Below are 11,536 nucleotides of genomic sequence, written 5' to 3'. Positions count from 1 at the left end.
TCCTCAGGAGAATAGAAATCCATTAGAGAGAGGCAGTCCAACTACTAAACTCTCTTGTGAAGACAGTCCCAGTTCCCTAGGTTGAAAAGTAGTGAATGATTACATGTAACTGGAAATAACTCATTTTGACTGGCTGCTGAAGTCTGTCTTCAGATTTTTTAGTTTCTTCCTGCTGGAAATATATCAATAATTATTCCTCAACTTCTTCTGCATGAATATATCTTTTTTATCATACATCTAAATGCCTTTCTCTGAGACCTTAATTTTTAGGATAAAATTGTGTTAGAGTAACCACTTCTATATTTTCTTTTTGCAGTTCCGTTTGCAGTCCTCTAGAAAGGTCATTGATATATATATGTCTGTGTTCATACCTCTCCAACAGTGTAATGGCAAGGGCTGATTAGAGGGAGCAGCTTTCCATAACCAAGTATTTTCACTCAGAGCTCTTGTTTACTGGAAAAAATGTATTTTACATTTAGCGAGAGTATGATAATTAATAGCAATCCAGTTACTCTGATCTAATTTCCTTATGATCACTCTGACCATGCGATAGCTCTAAGGCTGTCTACTACATTTTCAAAGGTGAACAAAATCCCTCATGTGATGATGCTCTTGGGGTTCAGATGCATATTCAAGCTAAATTGTGTTTCAACACTCTTTCTTGTCATTTGAAACTCAGGTGTCTAATGCAAGTTAGATACCCAGCATCTCATTACAAACACAACCCCAGCATTTGCATTTGAAGGACATTGTAGATGAAACTTAGTGATGCAACTAAAAGGGGTCACTAAGGGTCACTTGTCTTCCATTAGTGTTCACATGCTGGTATTTTCAAGATGAAAAACTTGCTGTGTAATAGTAACAGGCACATACTCCAGTCTTACACTTTATGCTGTGTATTTATGACTGCTTTTCTTACTGACTTAAATTTATAAGCAAAGGATCTAAAAAATGGAATAACATGGTAATGCTCAGTGCAGTGGGCTGCTCGTTCCACACACAGCAGTGATCAGGTGACAGAGGAGGAACATGCTATTTTTAAAATAAAGAAGTGGCAGAATTATCTGCAGGATGTTACTACTGAATAGGTAGATCATCAAATCCTTCCTAATAGGTGCAGAATCCTTCCCAGGGAGAGGAGTCTTCAGGAACATTTAAGTGCAAACAGTCTCTCTGGAGCTTAATCATTGAACAGGTCAAAGAAGATTAAAGCAGATGTCGAATATAAAAAGGAAAATAACCTCCCTACCTTGGTGCAACATCTGCTCCTTTCTGTGTTGCCAGAGGCAGCTACTCTGCTGCTTCCCACAGCTAATAAAGTCAGCTAAATCCAATGAAAAAGCCCACTGTTATTTTTTCAAATATATGCATTTTGTAAAATTAAAAATGTATGCAAGTTATGTGCTGAGAAAAAAGCACATTTATCTGGAGGCTGAAACTTTAAAATTCCTGTATAAACCCTTGTTTGTAAAGAGAAGTGAGGAGAACCAGCAGAAAAATAAACAGGTAAAGAGAAGAGCAGATAACAGGTAACTGTTGAACAGAAAAAGTGCTCGGTGAGCTGAGCTCACTGGACTGTCTGTACCGAGTGGCACTTCCCTTTCTTCAGTAATTATTCTCATTTGGGATCAATCCCCCCCCCCATTTTACAGGACTCTATACGGAGATGTGCCTTTATGTGCCTTCCAAGGACAAAGTTGATTGAAATTGGCAAATGGTTTCCAAATTATCATGAAGAGCTGACCCAACACAAGGCTCGGGCATGTATTTCTAAGAAACTCAGTCTTTTCCTGGCTAGGAAATCTTTGTTGGTTACAAATCTTGGGAGGGTTTGTCATTTGTTATACAAAACTTCTGGCACTCGCACAGTGTTTCTAAATTGGAGACCTCTTAAGAAAGCTTTAAATGGTAAATCACTATGATTTTCCTTATTCATAGCACTGGAAGTGAAAGAAGAAAAAGTGTTGGGTAATTAATATGCATTAGTTATAAATTATTAATATATTATGTATCTTATATAAAAAATGTCTCAATCCGTGTGAGCATGTCTATGTAGATATATAATTATGCTTTTTTATATAAACATATAAAAGTGTAATTGAGGAATAAAGAAATATTCATAGAGATTTGAAAACCTTTGGGAGGTAAAGGAAGAAAACAAATAATATTCTTCTTGGCAAAGAAACATGAGACTCAACAAAAGGAAGAACACAAGTTAATAACAAATACTTTTGTTTATTGCTCACTAGCCTGCTGGGTTTTATTGCACACAGAGTTACAATATTTCTAGGAAAAAGTAGCATTTTCCTGTTCAACCATGGCAGTGCTGTAGCATGTCAAGACAGAAAGCTGACCATTTCCTCTAATTTTTTCCCCTCCCCAAAATGGTAACTATATGAATATAAGATAAAATAGATCTATATTTATATTTGTTCCCTAAAATATCAAGTTTATTCATTAGAAATTAGTCTCTTATTCCAGAAATGTTCTCCAAAAATCAGAAATTACTTCTGGCCTAAAGTATTGATTCACTTTATTTGACCCCTTTTTTCTTTAGAAAAAGAAAAGTCAGTTTTGGAAAATGTGACTGTCCCTCTTTGTGATGTCCTATCACACAATTTCTTCCATTATTGCTTTTTCAAAAAAATTAATTTAATTTAATCTTATTTTTTTTTCCTAGTCTCTTGCTCTCTGTGAGATAGTACAATAGGATGGCAAACCACTGGGCTCTGTTCTTTTGATGGGTGCAATAAGTGACCTTTAGAGATGCTGTTTCTTTTCAGATTTTTTTTTTTCCTGTTGTGTCGCATAATGGAGTCTTTGTGTTTTTTGTTATTGACCTGAAAACAGAGGGATATGTCACTAGCACTATACAGCTGACTGGACCGTGACTTAATTTGTAGTTAGCACAATCTGTCTCAGTGATGCTTTCCATTGCATGCGGTTTTGTATTGCACACATTTGTACACATTTGGTCAAGATGGTAAGGAACAGATTTGTGTTGAAGTGTGGAAAAAAAATACAAATCTTGAACTTCCAGATGATGATTGACACTTGAGAAGCTGATCTGAGTGAAGGAGTCTTTTCAGCATTCCCTCAAAACCCAAAAGCCTGATAGCAACACCTCCAAAACTCACTGGTTAGCTGTAAAGAATTGATACAGCCCTAAAGGAAGCTGTTGACCTTTAATGTAGTTTTTCCAAACTAACAGCAGATACATAAGGCTGCTGGAGATGATGAGTAGACAAAATCATGGCAAGGTGATTGAGGAAATAACTGATTAGATGCTAGACCAACAATTGCCCAGAAAAGCACAATTAATGCTGGGTCAGGGTTGGAAATTTTCCTTCTGAGACCCTGGGGGGATGCCAGCAACAGCAGATCTGTCTACTGATCAAGGAGTAAGTGTACATGGGCTGTGTTTGTGTGGTGACATGTGTCCTCACTGAGTTATGTCCCCGAATTGTTCATATTGGGAAGGACCTCTGAGACTATCTAGTCCAACCTCTCTGCTCAGCCTGTCTCTTCATAAGCAGGAGCCTGAAAAATGTGGCTGTGGGAGGACCAGAGCATCTGTAACAGGAAATGTGGGCAGCATTTTGTGCTCCCCCACAATTTAAAACAAGGCACTTCATTGAAAATAAAAGGGGACAAGCTCAGAGACACTGACATCTGGTTACACAAGAGGCTGCTATGTTTACTTGGGGCAACTAGTGCCCAGCCTGTCTAAAAATCAGGCCCTGTGGTGTGGTAAACAGTGAGTGTGATCCCGCTTGCTTTTAGCTGGCTTCTTCAGCATTGCCACAGTGCACCTGAGATAAAATTCTGGTGGTGCAGAATGACCTAGAGCTGGACAAGGGAGGGGGGGACACCTGCTCCTATGCTAAGTGACTGCGGAGGAGGAAATTCACAGTACAAGCAGAAGGCTGCAGCCAGCTCTGTGTATCATCATTCGTCAGAAATGAATGTTTCTTAGCTCCATGCATGTACTTCTGTAAACAAGCACTTGGAAATGTGGTTGTCTTAAGGCAAATGCATTTTATTGAGCAGGTGATATATAAGCTAACTTTTTTAGCGGTAACTGATTTATTTATTTATTTATTCAGATTCTAGTTTATATCAGATTCTCAGCTGGAATAAATCACTGCCATTTCAAAGGAGCAACCTACCCTGTAGTTTCAGTTGCTTTCAAATGAGCAACTTCAATTTACACCAGCTCTAGAAATGGCCTAGGAAATTAACAGTTCTCAGTGACGTTAATGTAAATTTACTTGATTGTTGTGCATGCACTTTTAAGTGAGAATAACAATATTTATTACCTTATCTCCTCCCTTTCAGCACTCCTCTGGTCAGAATCAAGTAGAAATAGCTCTGCAGAACTGACAGACTTGGTTCTAAAATTGAACGCTGTAATCAGTGATAATGAAGGTAAAAGGAACAGAGTGACTGGTGAATTAAATCTGTGTGTGGGTGATTGTGAAACCTTATGCTGAACCCTTAAGAAACAGAGAAAACTCATTTTTGCAGGCATCTGCCTCTTGGGAATTTACAGACTAATGTATTTAATATTTGAAAGGTAGTACCTCTAATATTATCACTTCAGTTTTGTGCACCAAAGTACTGGGTTAAAATAATGCTTCAGAGGAAACTATTTTATGTCCAAGGGAAACTTGGTCTTGGGACTTACTTCCACAGCTCTATTCCAGTTTTGGGGTATCAGGACCTTTCACGGGGTATTTAAGACAGCACATAGTTTTTGCCTGTTCAGACAAAAGCCTCTCCTGTTGTCTTCCTCTTTCACTTCTGGCTGGGAGGCTGGTCACCTGTGAGCTTCCCCAGAAATGCTGGCTTTAAGCAGCATGTGGTTGAATGATTCTGAAATGTTTCACTGGCAAGAGCCTCTTCTGGGTGACTCAGGGCGGCTTTGCTTGTACTTAAATTTGTCTCTCCCTGTGGCCTGAGAAGCCTGGGCTGAACAGCTAGATAAACATTCCCTCCAGATAAATATGTGCAAGTATATATTTCTCTGTGTATATATGTGCATTTTGGTTATGTAACTTCTCAAAGCCATATGTGTGCGATGAATAAACAATGAACTTGCCACAAACAACACTTTATAAAATATTCATAATGAATTTTAAGTAACAGACTAGCAGAATGAGAACATTTAATTTACATTGACAGAGCTAATAACTAACAGTAATGGAGATACCTGCCCAGCAGGGAATTAACTTAATCTTTCCTCATCTTCCTGAAGCCTATCTGAACAGTCACAGCCCCAAAAATCCTTCTGATACCCTGTGATCAGGATGTTGGAGGCAGAGCTGGTTGAGAGCTGCTCCTCCTGAAGACACTGCAGGCTGATGCTGTGCAAATCTCGGCTTGGCTCAGGATGTCCACAGGATGTTCAGGAACCTGGCTTAGTGATGTGGTCACCTGCAGCGTGTCAGCCCTGCTATGGGTCCCTCTGCGGCACGTGGGAAATCTTGTTTTCTGTTGTCAACTAACAGCATCAAGCCAGCCGCAAACTCTGAAACATAGCATTGATTTTATCTAGTTTCTGAGGTGAAGGCAGAAAGATGAAGCAAAATTCACAGGCAAAATTTGCTCATACAAAGCCTGAGTATCAGTGTACGTGATTGCAAACTGAGGTGACACAGATAAAATTATACTCTTAGTTTAAAAGGCAATTTAGTAGGCTCCAAGCCCATTTGATTGCTTTAATATCCCTTTTATTTCTGAATTGATGTATTAGATTTGTTAGAGGATACATTACATTTGAGACTTATGGAAGGTGCCAGAATGACAGTCCTGGACCTCGGACACTGCTAGCTTACTGAATGTGCTGGAAAAAGGCAGTCAAGCTTCCCATTTTAAAAACCTTTTGAATCTATATCTATGTATTTATATATAGATATATACAGTGTTACGTAATGTATATTGAGTAACTTAGCTCAGAGGTGGAGCGTGCAGGTCTTTGGAAAATATCCTTCTAACAACAGTATGTTTGCAACACATCCACAGGAATAACAGAATGTAAAAGGCATTCAGATCAAAAGAATAGCTCAGTGCTACCTAGACAGATTAGAGTTGGTGACAAAACACTGTAAAATCACATTCAAATTGAAAAAATGCAAATGAGGGTGGGAAGGGGGCTGGAAAGTTCCAGACAAGGTACAAACCTTGAAAAATATAACGTCAAAAAACCTCAGGGTGACAGTGGGCAGAAGACTAGCTAGAAATTATGATATTCTTAACCCTTTGTAAGCCAGTGATGGTTGTTAGAAAACATACAGAGAAAAACAGACAGGGCTCTGCTGGTCTGCAGATACAAGAAAATACTCTCAAAAGATTTAGAGGCTTTCACCACTTATCAGATATGGAAATGTAGTATGCTTGACTGTCCAAAATAATACTTTTAGAAAATGGCAATGAAGAAAGGATTAATTTGCAAATACAAATAATCTTCATTATTACATGTTTAGCTAAGTTTGTTCTTAAGCGTTGTGTTAGCTTTATTTGAAATAAAATTAGATTTTTTTTTTTTTTTCTGAAGGTGAAAATGCAAATGCCATCTGTGGTTTGACTGCTTATGCAATGTGTTGTCTGTAATAGAGTTTTATGATTATTTTGATTTGGGCTATAGCATGTTTTTAGCTTTCAGTGAGTCTCAGATGTTTGTGATAGCAGCACAGATGTGTGATCAGAGATATAAAATGCCTTCTTCAGAGAGATTTTCTTCTAAACTTTACAGAGGTTTTCCCCATGGGCCTTAGCAACCTGGAGTGTCTGGGCAAAGAGCAGTAATCTGGTACTGTGGCTCCAGGGAAGCAGCACTTCCAGGGAACAGGAACAGGGCCCAAGATGTTGTGCTCATTAATTTGGTCCTTGGGATGTCTCGAGGTGGAGAGTAGGCTCTGTGGGAGAAAAGCTCAAATGAAAGCCGTGAAGCAGCTCCAAGATCCAAACATGTTGTTTTCCCTCTTATATGTGAGTGTAAATAAGAATGGTAAGATGTCACTTACTGAGAGAAAAAACGCAATCTGGATCCAAAACAATAGTGTGTGTGCTGGAAGTTGCATTGATCAAGCTTCTAAAATCAGAACAGGAGAATATTCCAGAGAACTATCCTGCATCAGGAACTCTGCTAGGCAGATGGACTGCTGCTTGATTGATTTAACAAATAAAGAAGCAGTTGTTTAGATTAAATGCAGATATTATATTAAAAAGGGAAACCCTGAGTGGAAGAGTACAAAAATAAATCAATGCAAATTAGGCGCTGTAGAGTTTTATCATGATGACAGCAACAGAGCAGGTCATTTGAGGGGTTTGGACCTACAAGTTATATAGCAAGAATAAATCTGAGGGATGGGATATGCCACTGTCTTCCAAGGAAGTCACTGAGCTTATAACACAGTTATGTTTATAAAGTCTATACACATTTTAGAATGTATAAAAAGATGTGTATACATGATCACAAGGAACATGCACATCATCCCTATATAGTACTTTCAAAAGGTATTGTGAGCAGAAAGTCAGCTACTGCTCTGCTGTGAAATAGAGGCATCCAGGTGTTTCAACAGTAATTGCCTGAAGCTGTCACTGATCTCTTTAACTGGTGATCTGATGTCCCCTGGGATGAATTTCTTCTGGCCAAAGGTAACTGCTATTCTTGTAGCACCATTGTTGATTCAGCTCTCATACTTCGTGTACAGCTGCAGATGCAGCCATAGTTATTTTCTTTTTCTATTTCCTTTAATTTCCTGTGAAAATTTGGTCATTTAAAGCCTAAAAGACCAGCAGTAGAAATAGCCCAACTATCCCATAAGGTTCAGACTAATATGTCTTTCTATTGTGAGATATATCTCAGTGGCATTTTATGATTGTTTATTCCCTGCACAGTGTCCCATGGTTTATTGGTCACTATTCTCTCTTTTTTGTCCAAATGTGTATTTTATTGTTTTGGAGCTATGAGCACTAATATGGCCTGGTACAACATAAATAGTCTCATGTGTAAAAACAAGACTGTTTAATTTGATTCTTCTCTTTCTGTGACATCTGCAAAGCACAGTTAATCTGGCAAGAAACCCGAGTTAGGAAAAACCTTACTGTCTGTCAGATTGGGATAATGAAACGCCCAGCACTTTCAGCAGAGGTTATTCATTATTTGTCTAACAAGTGTTTCCCTGCCACGGCCAAGCCCTACAAGCCAGTTGGGTAGTTGTGTTCAGGGGGTGGTGGTTAATGGGTCGTACTCTACCTGGAGGCTGGTGAGAAGCAGAGCACCACAGGGGTTATCCTGCAGCCTTTCTCATTTTACTTCTTTATCAATGATGTGGAGGAACAGACAGTGCACCATAACCAGATGTGCAGATGACACTGAACTGGGGATATCAGTCAATATGCTCAAAAGTAGGGCTGATATCCAGTTTGAGCTGGACAGGCTGGAGTGAACCAACAATAAACCTATGAAATTCAGTAAGGACAGCTGTGAAGTCATGTCCCTGGGCAGGCAGAAAGGCTGAGAGTGATGCAGGCTAGGGATGGACTGGCAGGGGAGCAGCTCTGCTGAACAGGTCCCCAGGGCTAGAGCAGACCTGAAGTTGCACGTGAGCCCAGTGTGCCTGGGTGGAAAGAAGGCAAATGGCATCCTGCGTGGTGTCAACAGCAGTACAACACACAGGCTGAAGGAAATGATGCTCTCCTGTTGTTCAACACTCATTAGACCATGTTTAGATTTGAGTTTTGTGTCCCCCAAGTAAAAAAAGACATTGATCAAGCAAGTTCAGCAGAAGACCTTTGAGATGCTTGGGGGATGGAGCCAGGCATTTCCCAACAGGGCAGGGCAAGAGGACATGAGACAACAAGCACAGGAGTTTTTCTCTGACTGAAAAGGGTTTTTCCCTGAGCAACCTGGATGGTCCTCATGGCTCAGCTCAGTTCAGGCAGGCAGCTGGACCCCCACAGGACCTTCCAACTTGAATTTTCCCATCCTCTGGACTCTGGATTATTTTTTTCTTTTTTTCTTTTTTTTTTTTTTTTCCGGATTAACCTGAGCTGCTTAACATAATGATTAGAAATTTGCATTACTCTCCGTGTCTTGATTATATATTCCTGTGTCTGGGTTCTCTGGTCTGTGGACTTTGTTTAAAATGTTCTGTTTTAAAATTATGGTTTCTAGATTAGCAATGATTGCATACAGCCTACATAGTGAATTTCATTGCTGCAAGCACTTTAAAGAATACTTTAAAGATTAAAAAAGGAAAATTATCTATTGGTATACGTGGTATCTATGTACACAAAATTTTGACTCATCTCTTCAGTCAGAAATGTTTTGTTCATTTATGAGGTTTAAAAATTACACTTGTTCTTTCCATTACAACTATCTCAGCCAACATTTCCCTTTAAAATTATGTGAAAAATTTCACATTATTATCTCGTTGCTTGTCATCTGCTTCTCTCCAAACTTATTTTGCACTTCCTCAAACAGAAAGTGCAAAGGATGCACACAAATCCGTTAACAGAAAATGTACACACTTCTTTTGCCAGTGTGAAATGTATTCACTACCATAAAGATCATCTGATATGTTTAATTCATACCTCACATCTCTAATCTGCTCGTTTGACCTTTTTGATATACTGTCAATAACACTGGTGCTTGAATAATGAATAATTTGTTCTAGCCACTAGACTGATTTACTGCCTTCACCGTGGGTTTTGAAAAGTGTCATGTCATTCAGGTGGTACTAAAAGTGAATGATGTGGTGTGATGAAGCAAAATGGTAAATATTGCCTTTAGCAAATGCCAAAGATATTGGAGCAAATACGATTGCAAAAAGATTCACAAAATGCTTCTTTCTTTCCTGTAAAGTATAACGATAGTTCTTCAGCACGTTTTTTTCCAAGCACTCCACGTTGTTTTATGAATCTTGTTTCTTATGCATTCTCAGGTATGGAGGAGGGCAGGAGTTGTTCCAGGTGCCAGAGCAGAAGTTTTCCTGCGGCCTGTGGAGAGGACCCTTGTGGGGAAGATACCCAAGCTGCAGCCCATGGAGGACCCCATACTGAAGCAGTTCATGAAGATCTGTGTCCTGTGGTAGGGATCACAAGCAAGGGAAGAGTGTGAGGAGGATGGAGGTGAAGTGCTACAGACTGATGGCTGCTCCCACTCCCATCCCCCTGCATAGCTTGGGGGGAGGAGGTAGGAAAACTGGAAATTGTGGAGTGAAGCTGAGCTTAGGAAGAAGAGAGTGAGGGTGAGGGGAAGGTGTTTTTAGTTTTGTCTTTGTTTCTCTCCATTCTACACTATTTTAATTGTCAATAGATTCAATTAATTTTCCCCAGGGTAAGTCTGTTTTGTCTGCAATAGTAAATGGTGAGTGATAACCCTATCCTTATCTTGACTTTTGAGCTTTTCCATCTTATTTTCTCCCCTTGTCCTGCCGAGAGTGGGTGGCGGGGAGTGTGTGTGGGGGGGTTGCAGGGTTGAGAGAGCAGCTAGGTGGGGATCTAGAAGCCAGATGAGGTCAACCCACCACAGAGACACATGGAATATAAATACCATTCAAAAAACAGGTGGGTGTAGGAGAGAACAACAGATTAAAATTTAGAAAATAAATCTAATTTCAGCCTGGTTCCAAACTAAAGAATTTCTGATCTGACCCAGAATTGAATTAAGACTTTATTTTCTTTTACAACTTTTTAGTCTATCACAATTGAGATGTTCTTTAGCTCACCTCCAACTTGTCATCGTAAGGCTGAGGAATATTACTGCCTTAACAAACAAGATATCCAGCTGGACTTTTTCAAAGTCACAAACAAGTCGGGACAGATAAAAGTGGAACCTGAGCTCCTGCAGGACCTCATTGCCTCAAAAACAGTGGTGTGACACTCTTTGGTTCCAGTTTGTGCTAATCATGGCAAGTAAAGCTATAGTTATCTTCTCACCACATCTCTCTCATGAATATGTACCCTGTGTGAAGCAGAAATCCTGAAGGTAATGAAACATTTCATCTCCTTTAAAATCTCCATGGTAATGCACATGCACAGGAAGGAGAGCTCTGCAAATGAAACCAAGTCAGAACCAAATATCTTTCCCTCTGCCTTTTCTGTCTCTTCCATGCCTGCCTGGGGAGCTCTCCACACTGAAAATGCTGCTCTTATATAAGTAAATTACAACCATGATAATTCAAGTTAAACATTGTTTCTCAATAATCCAAAAATTTTATGGGAAATAAAAGAAGCACAAAAAAAGCTTTAACATTTTAAATAAACTTTTATAGTTTTATACAAGCATATTTATGTGTATATGCATGTTTGCATATAATCACATGCAAACACGCACACATATATACATGGATAATGTATTTATTAATAATAATGTATATTAATTGTATATACATCAATATATATTATATTAATATATTAATATAATATATTAATATAGAATATGTATTAATATATTAATATAATAATATAATATATAGTATACATTAATACAATACATGTATATTAATAATATATATATTATCCATGT

General features: G+C 38.8%; 1 long non-coding RNA gene across 1 annotated transcript; it reads left to right on the top strand.

Annotated features, from left to right (window-relative positions):
- The first annotated feature begins 319 nt into the window (after nt 1–319).
- On the top strand, nt 320–11,326 carry LOC137851079 (uncharacterized). Its single transcript, XR_011092989.1, has 4 exons — nt 320–464; nt 3,041–3,139; nt 4,339–4,428; nt 9,951–11,326. It is a non-coding gene; the product is annotated as an uncharacterized lncRNA (long non-coding RNA).
- The last annotated feature ends 210 nt before the right edge of the window (nt 11,327–11,536 follow it).

The sequence above is a fragment of the Anas acuta genome, chromosome 2, assembly GCF_963932015.1.
Source record: "Anas acuta chromosome 2, bAnaAcu1.1, whole genome shotgun sequence".
Lineage (NCBI taxonomy): Eukaryota > Metazoa > Chordata > Aves > Anseriformes > Anatidae > Anas > Anas acuta.
This window is presented reverse-complemented; position numbering and strand designations above follow the sequence as displayed.